This window comes from Taudactylus pleione, unplaced genomic scaffold, assembly GCF_031769625.1.
Source record: "Taudactylus pleione unplaced genomic scaffold, aTauple2 ptg000258l, whole genome shotgun sequence".
NCBI lineage: Eukaryota > Metazoa > Chordata > Amphibia > Anura > Myobatrachidae > Taudactylus > Taudactylus pleione.
Window position 1 is genome coordinate 1274268 of NW_028284660.1, and position 14384 is coordinate 1288651.

The window sequence follows — 14384 nt, forward strand, 5'->3', positions numbered from 1 at the left end:
AACGGGGGGCAGTATCACCACCTAAACGGGTGGGAAGTCAAGATGGGGGTGAGCGTTACCTTTTGTTGATGATATGAGTTACATGGTTATGTGTATGCACTCTGGGCGATCTACGCCTGCTATGCCTTTTGTTGTTTGTGTGTGGGCATAGCAGATCTGGCTGATTTCTGGCCGTCCTTTCTTTGCCACCATACATCCTTAAATAAATAATAATTATTATTGCTCCAATAAATCGCCATCAAGTTATCTGCCAAATCCACGTCTCAGTGTCTTTATTTTATGTTAGTATGATAAGTGGTTTGCACACATGACAACACCTCATCCGATAGAAGGTTTAATAGAGATAGAAGCAACAGGTTCCAGATGTCCTGAAGGGACGGAAATGTGATACAGGTTTGCTAGGTATGGTGCCGATTGTATAAAATTTGTGCATGAATGGTGTGACATCACACAAGGCAGTGAACATTAATTCCCTGACAGTTCTTAAATGCCTTGAGAATCAGATACTGGATATAGTAAATAAGTATACAAAGAAACACTTGCAAATATTAGCTAAGGTAACTAAGTCAATGGAAAATAAGCCTAGCTGTGTCCCTCGGTTACTCGTTGTAGATATAGGTACTACGCCAGGAAATTGTACACAAGGTATGCCAAAGCCTGTATGCATATCAGAACTACGTTCACCCTTTCATTAATCTCCCACTCCGCGTTTACCTGCCTGTTATGCAATCATTGATATAATAGGTCATGCTCATGGACTCTCTTGGGAAGATTGGAAATCCCCACGGGGAACAGATTTACTTAATTCAATTGTTAAAGAAACAACAGTTAATAATGTAATCACTATACACTGTGTATACTCTGTACAGCTCAATGTAATCACTATACACTGTGTATACTCTGTACTATTTTACATAGCAGTGTGTACAGCTCAATGTAATCACTATACACTGTGTATAGTCTGTACAGCTCAATGTAATCACTATACACTGTGTATATTCTGTACTATTATACATAGCAGTGTGTACAGCTCAATGTAATCACTATACACTGTGTATACTCTGTACTATTATACATAGCAGTGTGTACAGCTCAATGTAATAACTATACACTGTGTATACTCTGTACCATTATACATAGCAGTTTGTACAGTTCAATGTAATCACTATACACTGTGTATACTCTGTACCATTATACATAGCAGTTTGTACAGTTCAATGTAATCACTATACACTGTGTATACTCTGTACCATTATACATAGCAGTGTGTTGTAAAAGTCAGAAAAAAAATATTGGATACACTACAAAATAACTTATATCCCATATTTTACCACTAACTGGCATATTCTCATAGATAAGAATCCTAGGGTTGCCATACTCCAAGGTGTCATAAAACATGTCAGATTATTCTGCTTAAAGGTGATGAGCAGATGTTTGCTGGAGTCATAAAGTCTGATAGCTCATCAAAGGTTTTCCTCTGCTCATTTGGAGTGTAAACATCAACAATTGGGTGTTGGTCTGTGGTTCAACTGATCTTATGTTGTACAATTCCTCTGAACAATAGGCCAGATAACATACAATTGCTAAGGGTATGCAGATTTTTGTGGCCTTTGAAGTATGTACACTTCCCTGTGCATACCACTATCTGTGTGCATTTTTAAGTGATCTAAGCAGGAAAAAAAACTGTCTCTTATACAATGACCCATAGTCTCATTGTAAAACAAATACATCTACATGCATTCTACTAAACATTTGGCCTATACAGTATGTTCAAACCTATTTAATCTATTTCTCATATATAGTTATACAGTCTATCCAAAATAACAATATATATATATAGAATCAGAAAAGCGAACAGTGAAAGAGTGATTAGATAGGTAGGATGAGAATCAAGAAAGGGTTGTGTCTTGAAGACCTAGGGATTGTAGTATTTGTATTAGGGGTGTGCACCGGACACTTTTCGTGTTTTGTGTTTTGGTTTTGGATCTGGATCTTTCTTCGTGTTTTGGATCTGGATTGGTTTTGCCAAAACCACCCTTCCGTGTTTTGGGTTCTGGGTTTTGTGTTTTGGATCTGGATTTTTTCTTAAAAAATAAAAAAAAACCGCTAAAATCACATAAATGGGCCTTTTTTTGTTCCTACGCTATTAATAACCCCAATAACATTAATTTCCACTCATTTCCACTCTATTCTGAACACCTCACACCTCACAATATTGTTTTTAGGCCAAAAGGTTGTACCGAGGAAGCTGGATGACTATGCTAAGCGACACAAGGGGGCGGCACAAACACGTGGCCCATCTAGGAGTGGCACTGCAGTGGCAGACAGGAAGCCAATCAGCGTTATGGTGCCCATTTGCATGTAGCACGAACCCGGGAGATCCGTGCTACATGCATCTGTGTGATTGGCACAGAGCAATGACAGGTCCGTGAGACCCGTCTGTGCTGCTGTGGTAAAAAAAAAAAAAAAAACCTGTGTAAAAAAAGAAAAAAATGGCGTGCACCCCCCCAAAAAAGAGCAACCAGCCCCGGGCATTAGTAACCCAGTGCTGGGTGTGCTTAAATACAGGGGACAAACGACGTAGGGGTCCCCTGTACTTAAGCACAACCAGCACCGGGCTAGTCAGAACCAGCGCTGGTTGCCAAAATACGGGGGACAAACGACGTAGGGGTCCCCTGTATTCTGCGCAACCAGCTCTGGGCTCTGATCCGGTCCTGGTTCTGGAAATATAGGGGACAAAAAATGAGTAGGGTTCCCCTGTATGTTCCAGAACCAGCACTGGACTTTTTCTAGCGGGGGGCTGATGCCACAGCCAGGGGAGCCCTTTCACCGGGCCCCCCAGCCGCAGCATCAACCCTGACCGCTAGTCAGCCCAGGCCGGGGATCCCTGGAGAGCTGGGGACCCCCCCAATAAAGGGGTCACCCTCTCCAGGGCACCCCAGGCCCAGGCTGATAGCCCGGGGCTATCCCCGCCACCCCTGGTGGCGGTGGGTGGCGGGTTGATTGTGTGGTGTGGTGTAAATAAAGAATATCAAACATTGTCTTTACAAGTAGAACTGCAAGTCCCAGCTAGCCTGCCCCGCATGCTGGTACTTGGAGAACCACAAGTACCAGCATGCAGGGCATTAAGGGCCCACTAGTACCTGTAGTTCACCTGTAAAAAAAATGTTTAAAAAAACACAGGACACACACACCGTGACAGTATAAGTTTATTAAACATACATACACACACACACATGTACACATACTCACCTATGTAACCTGTAGCATCGGTCCACTTGTCCGGTAAAGTATCCCTAGGGGACCTGTGAAAAAAAACATACTCACCATCTCCTATGCGAGGTTCTGTCCTCTTCGTTCCAAAGTAGGCATCCCCGGACTTGGCAAAAAAAAAAAACGAAAACGCGATCCACGAACTTAGTACCGTTCTATAGAACGGTACTTCCCGAATGAGAGCTTAGCGGCGGGGTATCACCATGGAAACCCCGCTGCTAAGCGTTCATTGGCTGAGAGAGGTCATCTCCCGTCTCTCAGCCAATGAACGGCTCCCTCCATTGTAGTCAATGGTGGGAACCGCAGGGTAAACTTTAATAACCTTGCGGCTCCCAGCATTGACTACAATGGAGGGAGCCGTTCATTGGCTGAGAGAGACGGGAGATGGCCTCTCTCAGCCAATGAACGCTTAGCAGCGGGGTTTCCATGGTGATACCCCGCCGCTAAGCTCTCATTCGGGAAGTACCGTTCTATAGAACGGTACTAAGTTCGTGGATCGCGTTTTCGTTTTTTTTTTTTTTGCCAAGTCCGGGGATGCCTACTTTGGAACGAAGAGGACAGAACCTCGCATAGGAGATGGTGAGTATGTTTTTTTTCACAGGTCCCCTATGGATACTTTACCGGACAAGTGGACCGATGCTACAGGGTTACATAGGTGAGTATGTGTACATGTGTGTGTGTGTGTGTGTGTGTGTATGTATGTTTAATAAACTTATACTGTCACGGTGTGTGTGTCCTGTGTTTTTTTTAAACATTTTTTTACAGGTGAACTACAGGTACTAGTGGGCCCTTAATGCCCTGCATGCTGGTACTTGTGGTTCTCCAAGTACCAGCATGCGGGGCAGGCTTGCTGGGACTTGCAGTTCTACTTGTAAAGACAATGTTTGATATTCTTTATTTACACCACACCACACAATCAACCCGCCACCCACCGCCACCAGGGGTGGCGGGGATAGCCCCGGGCTATCAGCCTGGGCCTGGGGTGCCCTGGAGAGGGTGACCCCTTTATTGGGGGGGTCCCCAGCTCTCCAGGGATCCCCGGCCTGGGCTGACTAGCGGTCAGGGCTGATGCTGCGGCTGGGGGGCCCGGTGAAAGGGCTCCCCTGGCTGTGGCATCAGCCCCCCGCTAGAAAAAGTCCAGTGCTGGTTCTGGAACATACAGGGGAACCCTACTCATTTTTTTCCCCTGTATTTCCAGAACCAGGACCGGATCAGAGCCCAGAGCTGGTTGCGCAGAATACGGGGGACCCCTACGTCGTTTGTCCCCCGTATTTTGGCAACCAGCTCTGGTTCTGACTAGCCCGGTGCTGGTTGTGTTTAAGTACAGGGGACCCCTATGTCATTTGTCCCCTGTATTTAAGCACACCCAGCACTGGGTCACTAATGCCCGGGGCTGGTTGCTCTTTTTTTGGGGGGGAGGACGCCATTTTTTTCTCTTTTTACACAGGTTTTTTTTTTTTTATTTACCACAGCAGCACAGACGGGTCTCACGGACCCGTTAGTGCTCTGTGTCAATGACACAGATGCAAGTAGCACGGATCTCCTGGTCCGTGCGTGCATCTGTGTCATTGAAATACACAGCAGCACAGACGGGTCTCACTGACCCATCTGTGCTCTGTGTCACTGTCAATCACACAGATGCATGTAGCACGGATCTCACGAGTCCGTGCTACATGCAAATGAGCACCATAATGCTGATTGGCTGAGAGCCGTGACAGACGGCTCTGTCAGCCAATCAGCACTTTGCCCATTAAAGGCAAAGGCATTTTTTTTTAAATGGCCGCTCGAGGCAAAACCTCGAGATCCGACAGCAGATCTCGAGGTTTTGCCTCGGGAGAGGGATCCGGGGCAGACAGGGAGATCCGAGCTTGGGCTCGGATCGCCCCGGATCCCCGAAGTTCGGGTGGGTTCGGTTCTCAGGGAACCGAACCCGCTCATCCCTAATTTGTATGAGAAGAGAGTGGTCAACAGTGTCAAAGGCAGCAGAGAGATCTAGAAGAATTAGAAGTGAATAATGGCCTTTAGCCTTGGCAGTGACCAGATAATTTACTACCTTAGTCAGTGCTGTCTCAGTGGAGTGTTGGGAACGAAAGCTGGACTGAAGTGGATCCAATAAGTTGTGGGTGTTAAGAAAGTGTGTGAGGCGCGTGTAGACAAGTCTCTCCAGTAGCTTGGAGGGGCAAGGTAGCTGGGAGATAGGACGGTAATTTGAGAGAGAGTTAGAGTCGGAATTTTGTTTTTTCAAAATGGGAGTGATCACTGCATGCTTGAACAGTGATGGTAAGATACCAGTAGAGAAAGAGAGATTACAGATTTTAGTTAAGTGTGGAGTGAGCAATCAGACAATGACCTATTCACACAGAGCTGATAATGAGCCTATCGATTCTGAACTTGTACGCAGAATTATTGCAAGTGGGAGATACTTCCGATATAGGTACACGCGTTGATACGACAAAGTAATGGTTGGCAGAGTATTACTAGGGTACTGTGCAAATATTATACAAACGGAAACGTGTACCAGTCAAATGGGGGAGATGGGGACAGGATTCTTTGTCAGAATAATGTGTTCAATGATAGTGATGCATTCTGTTCCTTATGTTCTCCCAGATGATGTGTATTTCATATGTGGAAGGAAAGCGTACAAGTGGCTCTCTCTGAACTCTGAAGGTTTATGCTATCTCGGAAGGGTACTACCAGAAATCATGACCCTTACACATGATAAAATAAGAGATATTCACTACAACTCTCTCCCTCCTTATACCCATACTCATTATGAACACATTTATAAAAGACACCTCATAGACAGGGGAGACCCCTTATCCTCAAATTTGATACAGGAATCCTCCAGGATTCAATTCCTCATTGCCTTAGATATCACCCTTAGGGCCAGAGGAGTTATAAATTATAGGTACATCCAAGCATTGGCAAATTTGATTGATAATATCACTGAGATGTATGATGACACCTTCAGGTTTACTGGTAGGGAATTGCAAACCTACAAGAAAGAGCTTATGCAACACAGGATGGTTTTGAATTATGCCACAGTTGTAACGGGTGGGTACTGTGTAACCTTAGCAACTTAGTATGGAGTAAAATGCTGCACTTACATCACCAATAGTACAGATGATCCGACGGAGGTGATTGAGCAGAAAATGGACGAAATACTGCAGCTGAAGTGGGAATTTAGGAGGAAGCACAACCTCGCTTTAGCTGCCGTGGGCAAGGAATTAACTGGATGGGTCAACTGGTTGAACCCACTCAAGTGGTTCTCTGGGTTAGGAGAGTGGGCACAAGAAATGATGACGAATGTACGGAAACTTTTACTCTGTATCCTGGGTGTCATCATACTTATTGGCCTGATATTCGAATGTGTTCCAATTATGACCCGACGAAAGAGGGCAACCAGAAATACAAATGTAATGAGTCTGAGGAGGGGCAGTGTTGAAAATCTGGCAGATTTGGTGTATAATCCTGAAATCGAAAGCACAATCAAGTAATAGAAATGTGAATAGGTTTAGTCATGTTTAATTATATGTATAGTAAATGTTACAGCAGACATCATAGAAAATGTAGTCCTAATTTCCCCAAGCACTCTTTACAGGTTAGATGAGTTGAAAATAATGGGAAGGAGAAGGGGGATAAATATCACCGCACTGATCCAAAATGGATCTTAGTAGACAAAAATTAGGTTTATCCTGGTTGTAACGAAAATGCTATAACCGCCTCCAATGTGGGTTCTGGTATTAGTAATGCCTCTTATATGGTCGGGTGGTGGTGCTACCTAGAGTAATAAATAGGGTAATGAAAAGCAATAGGTGTTGGTTCAAAGAAAAGAGCCTCGACCAAGAACTCTGTAAAAGGTGCACTCAAATAGCTTCAATTATATCAAAGCTCAAATTGCATTATTTAAAACATAACGTTTAATACATGTAACAATTCAGTAAAGGGACTTACACAGATATCAAGAAATCTGACAAAGAATTGTGAAAAGAGTGAATCTAGGTTTTAAAACCTGGATGAAAAATAGGCGAAATATGGAAAAACATATACTGGACAATACAACATGAAACATGTAATAAAATAAAAAACACCAGGTCAGTTGATGTTAAAAATAGAAGATCATATAAGGTAACAGTGTTACTCTCTTGTTGCCAGCGAGGGGTGTTTATCAGAGAAAGGTAGAAAAATAGAAAATTAGGGGCATCAAATTCAATGCCGGGCTCTGCTGCTCCTTTCACACTTACAATAAGTGGAGGAAAAGGAGCGAGAGATCTGCCAGCATCGTAACCCCTAAGGATCATTAGTCAACAGTGGTCTTGGTCATCAAACCCAATTACTACTGTCTGCTGTCATATCTATGACATTGGACAGCAAATGAGTGAATAGATAGTAAGAAATGGGGACCACTGGGAAGTATAAGATACAGTGGAAGTGTTTTCAGTATAACAGGTAAATGGTTTACTTCTTAGATGTGAATGATCATGTAGATTATATCACAACCTTGTATTATAGAAATAGAGGCCTTTAAGTGAAAAATAATGTTAAAGCTTAGGAAACCACAGTTAACAGTGTGATAGAAAAGTAGGGGCTAAAGATTCCACAATCAGGCTCTGCTGCCTGGTTTCATGCTAATTTGCAGAGGAGGAGGAGTGAGAGGTCTGCTAGTGTAGTAGTCCCGATAGAAAAAAGTCAAGAAGAGGTTCCCTTCATCAACCCCAATTTCTGCTGTTAGTTTATCATACCTGCCGGCATTGGACAACAAATGAGTGAATTATCAGGTTGGTATGGGAGCCTCTTGGAATTTAGGATCTCATTCAGACCCGGTCACAAGCGCTGAGCGCTCGCAACCGGGTCGATGTTAAGGCCCTGCACACATGCAGCGGCCGCACTGCACATGCGCTAGCCCCGGAGTGAGAGAGAATTTCTCTTGCTCCGGAGCTCACTACTAAAGGGGTGGCTGTCGATGTTGATCGACATCTCACCTCGTTTTGTAGGCGGGGCGGTGGCTACGCAAATGGAGGCGTTCCCAAGCGAACGCCTGCTGTTTTGTGGGCGGCCGCACTGCCATCAGCAGTGATGTCAGTTGGGAGCTTCCTGCTCGATCAGAGCAGGAAGCTCCCTGGGGCTTGCGGTTGCCGAGACCCAACCTTAGGGTCTCGTCGCAAGCCCCGATGGTCGCGATGGTCTTGACCATCGCGACCATCACCCTGGTCAGTCGCTAAGCTGTGGGTGGTAACCCACAGCTTAGCTAGCGACCAGGAGGCCGCACTTACAAAAACAAGCAGCCGCCCTCATTCAGAGAGAGCGATCGCTTCTTGCGACCGCCTCTGAATGAGGGCCTTAGATAACAAAGTCACACTAAATCTGTTAGTAGAATGATTATCACTGGTGTACGCAAAAGGTCATGTTGATGTGATCTCAAAGTTTGTATTGATCGCAAGGATGCATCAAGGGTATATCTCAATTAAATGCAGTATTAATATCCAGTCAGGTTGTACCTAAAACCCAATATATTAAGGCATCAGTAATATGTCGCTGATGGTGATTAGAACAACATGTGTCATTATCAGTCCAATGCAAAGGTAATCCTTTACACATTAACATAACCAAAATAATGTTCTAATCTAGGATATTGTTAATATCAGCACAAATTGCTATACCTAAAAGAACATATTATACATCAATTAATGACCAGTGATTGATGGTCCAAAATTATATATATCATTCTTATCAAGAAGCAATGTGAATCAGCTGATCATCAGTGTAATTCAGCTTATATATCAATATAAAATAATCTCTGTATACATGGTGTAAAAAACCCTGTTCTTATCGAAGAAAACAGGGGAATGCTAGGCAATGAAAGGGTGAATCCTAATGGCCACCGTCGGTATTATCCTGCAAAATATATAAGTCAATCAGATTTAGCATGTTGGCAATGAAAGGGTGTACCGAGGTGTGCTATTAACATGCCATGCAAATCAAACAAGGATGCAACCTCCGAGGTACACTGTACATGAATACATGACCTGGTGTTGGGGTGTCCTGTCCTGCACAGTCACGGGAACACCCTGATCCCTTAGATGACTTCCCACGTCCTACCAATGATCCCCAGAGGACCCGCTGATTGCATATAAAGGTTGACTTACCTTTACCCCATTAGTCCCCGACACAAATTGAATAGTCAATGTCAGTCTTGCAATATAGATATGTATACATATACCCAAGTTATCAATTAGTGTATTGTAGGTATTTAATATATATATATATTTTTTTGTGATAGTTTATGAAGACTATCAAAGGCTGGACTGTCAAAGTCAGAAAAAAATATTGGATACACTACAAAATAACTTATATCCCATATTTTACCACTAACTGGCATATTCTCATAGATAAGAATCCTAGGGTTGCCATATTCCAAGGTGTCATAAAACATGTCAGATTATTCTGCTTAAAGGTGACGAGCAGATGTTTGCTGGAGTCATAAAGTCTGATAGCTCATCAAATGTTTTCCTCTGCTCATTTGGAGTGTAAACATCAACAATTGGAACTTGGTCTGTGGTTCAATTGATCTTATGTTGTAAAATTCCTCTGAACAATAGGCCAGATAACATACAATTGCTAAAGGTATGCAGATTGTTGTGGACTTTGAAGTATGTACACTTCCCTGTGCATACCACTATCTGTGATCTAAACAGGAAACAAACCTGTCTCTTATACAATGACCCATAGTCTCATTGTAAAATAAATACATCTACATGCATGCTACTAAACATTTGGCTTATACAGTATGTTCAAACCTATTTAATCTATTTCTCATATATAGTTATACAGTCTATCCAAAATAACAATATATATAGAACGGATTAGACATTAAGGACCAAATGTAATAGGGTGAGAGTTTAGAAAAGTGAGAGTTTCTGACACTTTTTAAACTTTGCCAATGTAAGTCCAAAAACAAAGTAAGAGAGTGAACTTGCATGTTTTTTCAGACTTAAAAAACTCTCACGATTTAAAATCTCATTCAGATGTTTTCCCATTTTGAAGATAAAACTCAACCAATGTGAGAGTTTACTGCCAAACTCTCACATTTTCTAAACTCTCACCCTATTACATTTGGCCCTTAGAATTAATAATGTATTATATATATCCCGGCTTTCATGGCTCACACAATGCAAACCTGCTTCCTACCCAATAACTTACACATAGTAGTCACACATATAACCAACGGTGTACACAAAAATACAAATATATATATTGAAGAGAAGAATAACAGCTATACATATAGTCCAGGGATGGTACCGCATATTAACATCATGTTTGGGGTCATAATGTACAGAATTGTGTTAGCAGTAATCTGGTGGTTGCGAATAGATTGTCGCACATTGCGGCAAGCAGATATTGGCAATGACGGATTTACGTTTAATAATAGCATATAACAATGGTTGATTTGAGCTAGTTTTCGGAGGGAACCCAGAGGTGAACTCCAGTAACAGCGTCCTGAGCCTAGGCATCGCCCACTGTTTGAACCAACCAATGACCCCCAGTGAACTGGAAACGTCCCGCCCCTGGACCAATGGAAGACAACACAGCCTGCTATTATACACACCCATAATTTGACTGTATAAATTAGGCTCCCCTGATCCAGAGAGCAGAAGCTGTACTCTACCAGTCATCTGGTGATGACTGTACTCTGGATCCAGGGAGCGCATGCGAACATATGTATACTGGTTTGTAACTCTGGCCTCTTTTCTTGCACTGCTAACACTTCCTATATTATATGACGGTCTATGCTACACTTTCTGCATTATATGGCAGTCACTGCAATGGTCTCTGCATTGTATGCGGTCCCTGAAATGCACTTTACATTATGTGATTTTCAATGCAATGCTCTTTGGGCGGATTTAAATTCAAACCAAATTGAATAGCGCCGGGAGGGAGCTCCCGGAGCTATTCAATTCAGCGCGCTGTTATGTCGGAGAATGCCAGTTCTCGTGACTTAACTCGGCTGTTTAGGCGTGAGAGCAGGCATTCTCTGACAAAAGTGCCGGGCGTGCAGCTGTTAGCGCCACGCTAAGCAGGAAAACAGCTGCGCGCCTGGCATTTTTGTCGGATTTCTCCTCGCATCCCCAGGGGGGGGTGCGAGAAGAAATCCTTAGCTCACCCAAACACCGCATTGAATTGAAAAGCTTCGGGAGCTCCTCCCACAGCTATTCAACATCACATTGAATTGAATTCTCCCCTTTGCATTATATGGAGGTCACTACTATACTTTCTGTATTAGATCAGCAGCACTGATGGCCCCTGCATTATATGGTGGGCAATGATGGTCTCTTTATTATATGGCAGTCACTGCGACGCTCTCTGTATTATCTGGCAGTCACTGCATTGCTCTCTGTATTATATGCCAGTCACTGTGACTCTCTTTGCATTATATGGTGGCCAATGCTCTCTGCATTACATGGCAGTCACTGTGACGCTCTCTGCATAACATGGCAGTCACTGTGACGCTCTCTGCATTACATGGCAGGCACTGTGACGCTCTCTGCATTACATGGCAGTCACTGCTGGACTCTCGATTATATGGCGATCACTGCAATACTCTCTGTACAGCATACTTGCCTGCCCTCCCGATTTGGTCGGGAGCCTCCCGAAAATCGGGTGCTGTTCCCAACCTTCCGGGATGGCAGACAATCCTCCTGGCTGCCGCCCACCCCTCTTAACCCCCTCGCACTTACCTTAGAAACTCCCGCAGCGAGGGGGGCCGTGACGCGATTCACGACAAATTGCGTCATTTTGGCTCCGCCCCCTGCTTCACAATGCCTGTAATATCGGCATTATGTAGTGGCGCGGGGCCAAAATGACACGATTGTGTGGCCCCGCCCCCGCTACCACCCACAAACGTGCATCACCTGGCCGGCCCCGCCTCCTCAAGATGACCACGCCCCCCTGTAATGCCGATCTGGCTGCTCCCTCCCGGAAGGGGCAGCCAGAAAGTCGGCATGCCTGCTGTACAGTATGACAGTCACTGTAATGCTCTGTGATGGGTGAGATAGTGTAATACAGGTAGCAATACTTAGCCATTGAGCCTAAAGACAGTGGACCCTGCATGCTCCACTGGAAAGTGTAGAAACCCCAGAGCTGTAGAATAAATGCAGCAGTCCCTGGCATGTTAATGTAACAGGACTAAAAATGGGGTTTTCCTACATACATTTCATTCTTTTCAATGTTGACAGCTGTATCCAAGTAGCCAATGCTGACTACTATCTACAAGGAAGGGGCACGCCAAGCCGAGTCTTTGCACTGGGTGACAGAAAGCCTAGCTTCACCCCTGTCTGGACCTCAGTATCCGCTCCGCTCCCATGCTATCTGCTAGGGTGAGAGGGCTCCTGCAATGGATTGGATATTAATTACACTACTTACTGGATGTTGGAGTTGGGTGACTTCTGCTAACTCCTTGCATACTGATTACTAGAATGGTCCCTGTATTGTATAACAGTCACTAGAATAGTCCCTGTATTATATACCTGGTACTAGAATTGTGCCTGTTATATATCGGTCATTATAATGGTCCCTGCAATTTATACTGGTCACTAGAATGTCTCCTATACTGCATATCAGTGACTAGAATGGTCCCGGATTTGTATATCGGCCACGGGAATAGTCCCTGTATTGTATATTTGTCATGAGAATGCTCCCTGTGTATTGTATATTGGTCACTAGAATTGTTCCTGCATTGTATATCTGTCACTAGAGTGCTGTGTGCATGTTGTAGAGGTCACTAGAATGGTCTCCGTTTTATCAGATGGGGCTTGTAGGTGTATTTATTTATAGCTCTTTCACATAAGAATTTTTAATATACGAGTATTTAATTGGCTATTTAAAGCACACCCACATAAGACAAACTACACCTACAGAGGTTGTTACAAGTCTTTCCCCATTGCAATGCGCTAGTATAAAATCCTGGCCACTTACTTGTCTAACCCCCAGATTAAGGGGTCTATTTACTAAGCAGTGTTAGGAGACAGAGTGAAAAATGATAAGGTGCCAGCCAATCAGCTCCCAACTGTTTTTCAAACACAGCCTGTGAGATGGCAGTTGGGAGCTGATTGGCCGGCACCTTATCACTTTTCACTCTGTCTCCTAACACTGCTTAGTAAATAGACCCCTAAAAGTTGCCAGCCAGCCTCTGCCCACCCTGCACCCACGATTTTAATCTGCAGTGCCACAGTAGCTACTGGGCATCAAAACAGCACCACTGCTCTGCCCCTTCACACTGCAGGGCTGGAGTCATGACTGAGCCTGACATCGATGACAGCCACTGCAGCAAGAAAACTCTATACTGTATATTCATATGCTGGTACAGAGCTGTCAGTTGTTAACAATCAATGCACAGCTGATGTGCCTTGACTGTCAGTGATTGCCAGCTCATAGCCTCCCTATGAATATATTGTCTTTTGCACTCCTGCCTCCTGGGGGATTGACAGTCACTGATTGGTGGAGCTTTGATCTCAAGACCCCGCAGCTCCTCCTTTACTGAAGACTTCTATGCTCCTCATGTCATTCCTCCTGCACTGGAGCCATAGGCAAACGCAGGGGGTTTTCCATCTGCCTGGAAACCCCCCTCCCCAGTCCACACCATGACCACAATAGAAATAGTAATGTAATATAATTTTACTAGTGCTGCATGTTCTTAACAGTATCACAAATTAAATAATTACACCACCTGTGGATCTTTTAACATGTATCAGTCAGTAATAAATAACCTGTGCACCAACTAGGAGATCTGGAAAAAATTCACTGTTAGGGATATGCTGCTATAGAGCCCAATATGTACATATATGTCCAGGGCAGTGCTAGGTTCTTCTGCTGCTCCCCCAGACTCCCGGACTTGCTCTAATACTCTGGAATGGTGCCCACATCTAAAATACATACATTCAGCTCAGTCAGGATTGCCCTACTGCCACATCTAATGGCTTACTGTGATTGCTGGTCCTGTAATGCTGGAATTATGACACACAATATACTTTGTATGACGCATATTAAAGCTGGTTAAGTGGAAATTCTACCATCTTCATGGACTGGCCACACTCACTCTAAAATCAAGCATTTGG

The 14384-nt window shown here is 44.0% G+C and overlaps 1 pseudogene; it reads left to right on the forward strand.

The window, feature by feature from the left end:
- The first annotated feature begins 431 nt into the window (after positions 1-431).
- On the forward strand, positions 432-6770 carry LOC148514801 (uncharacterized; annotated as a pseudogene).
- Positions 6771-14384: the final 7614 nt, after the last annotated feature.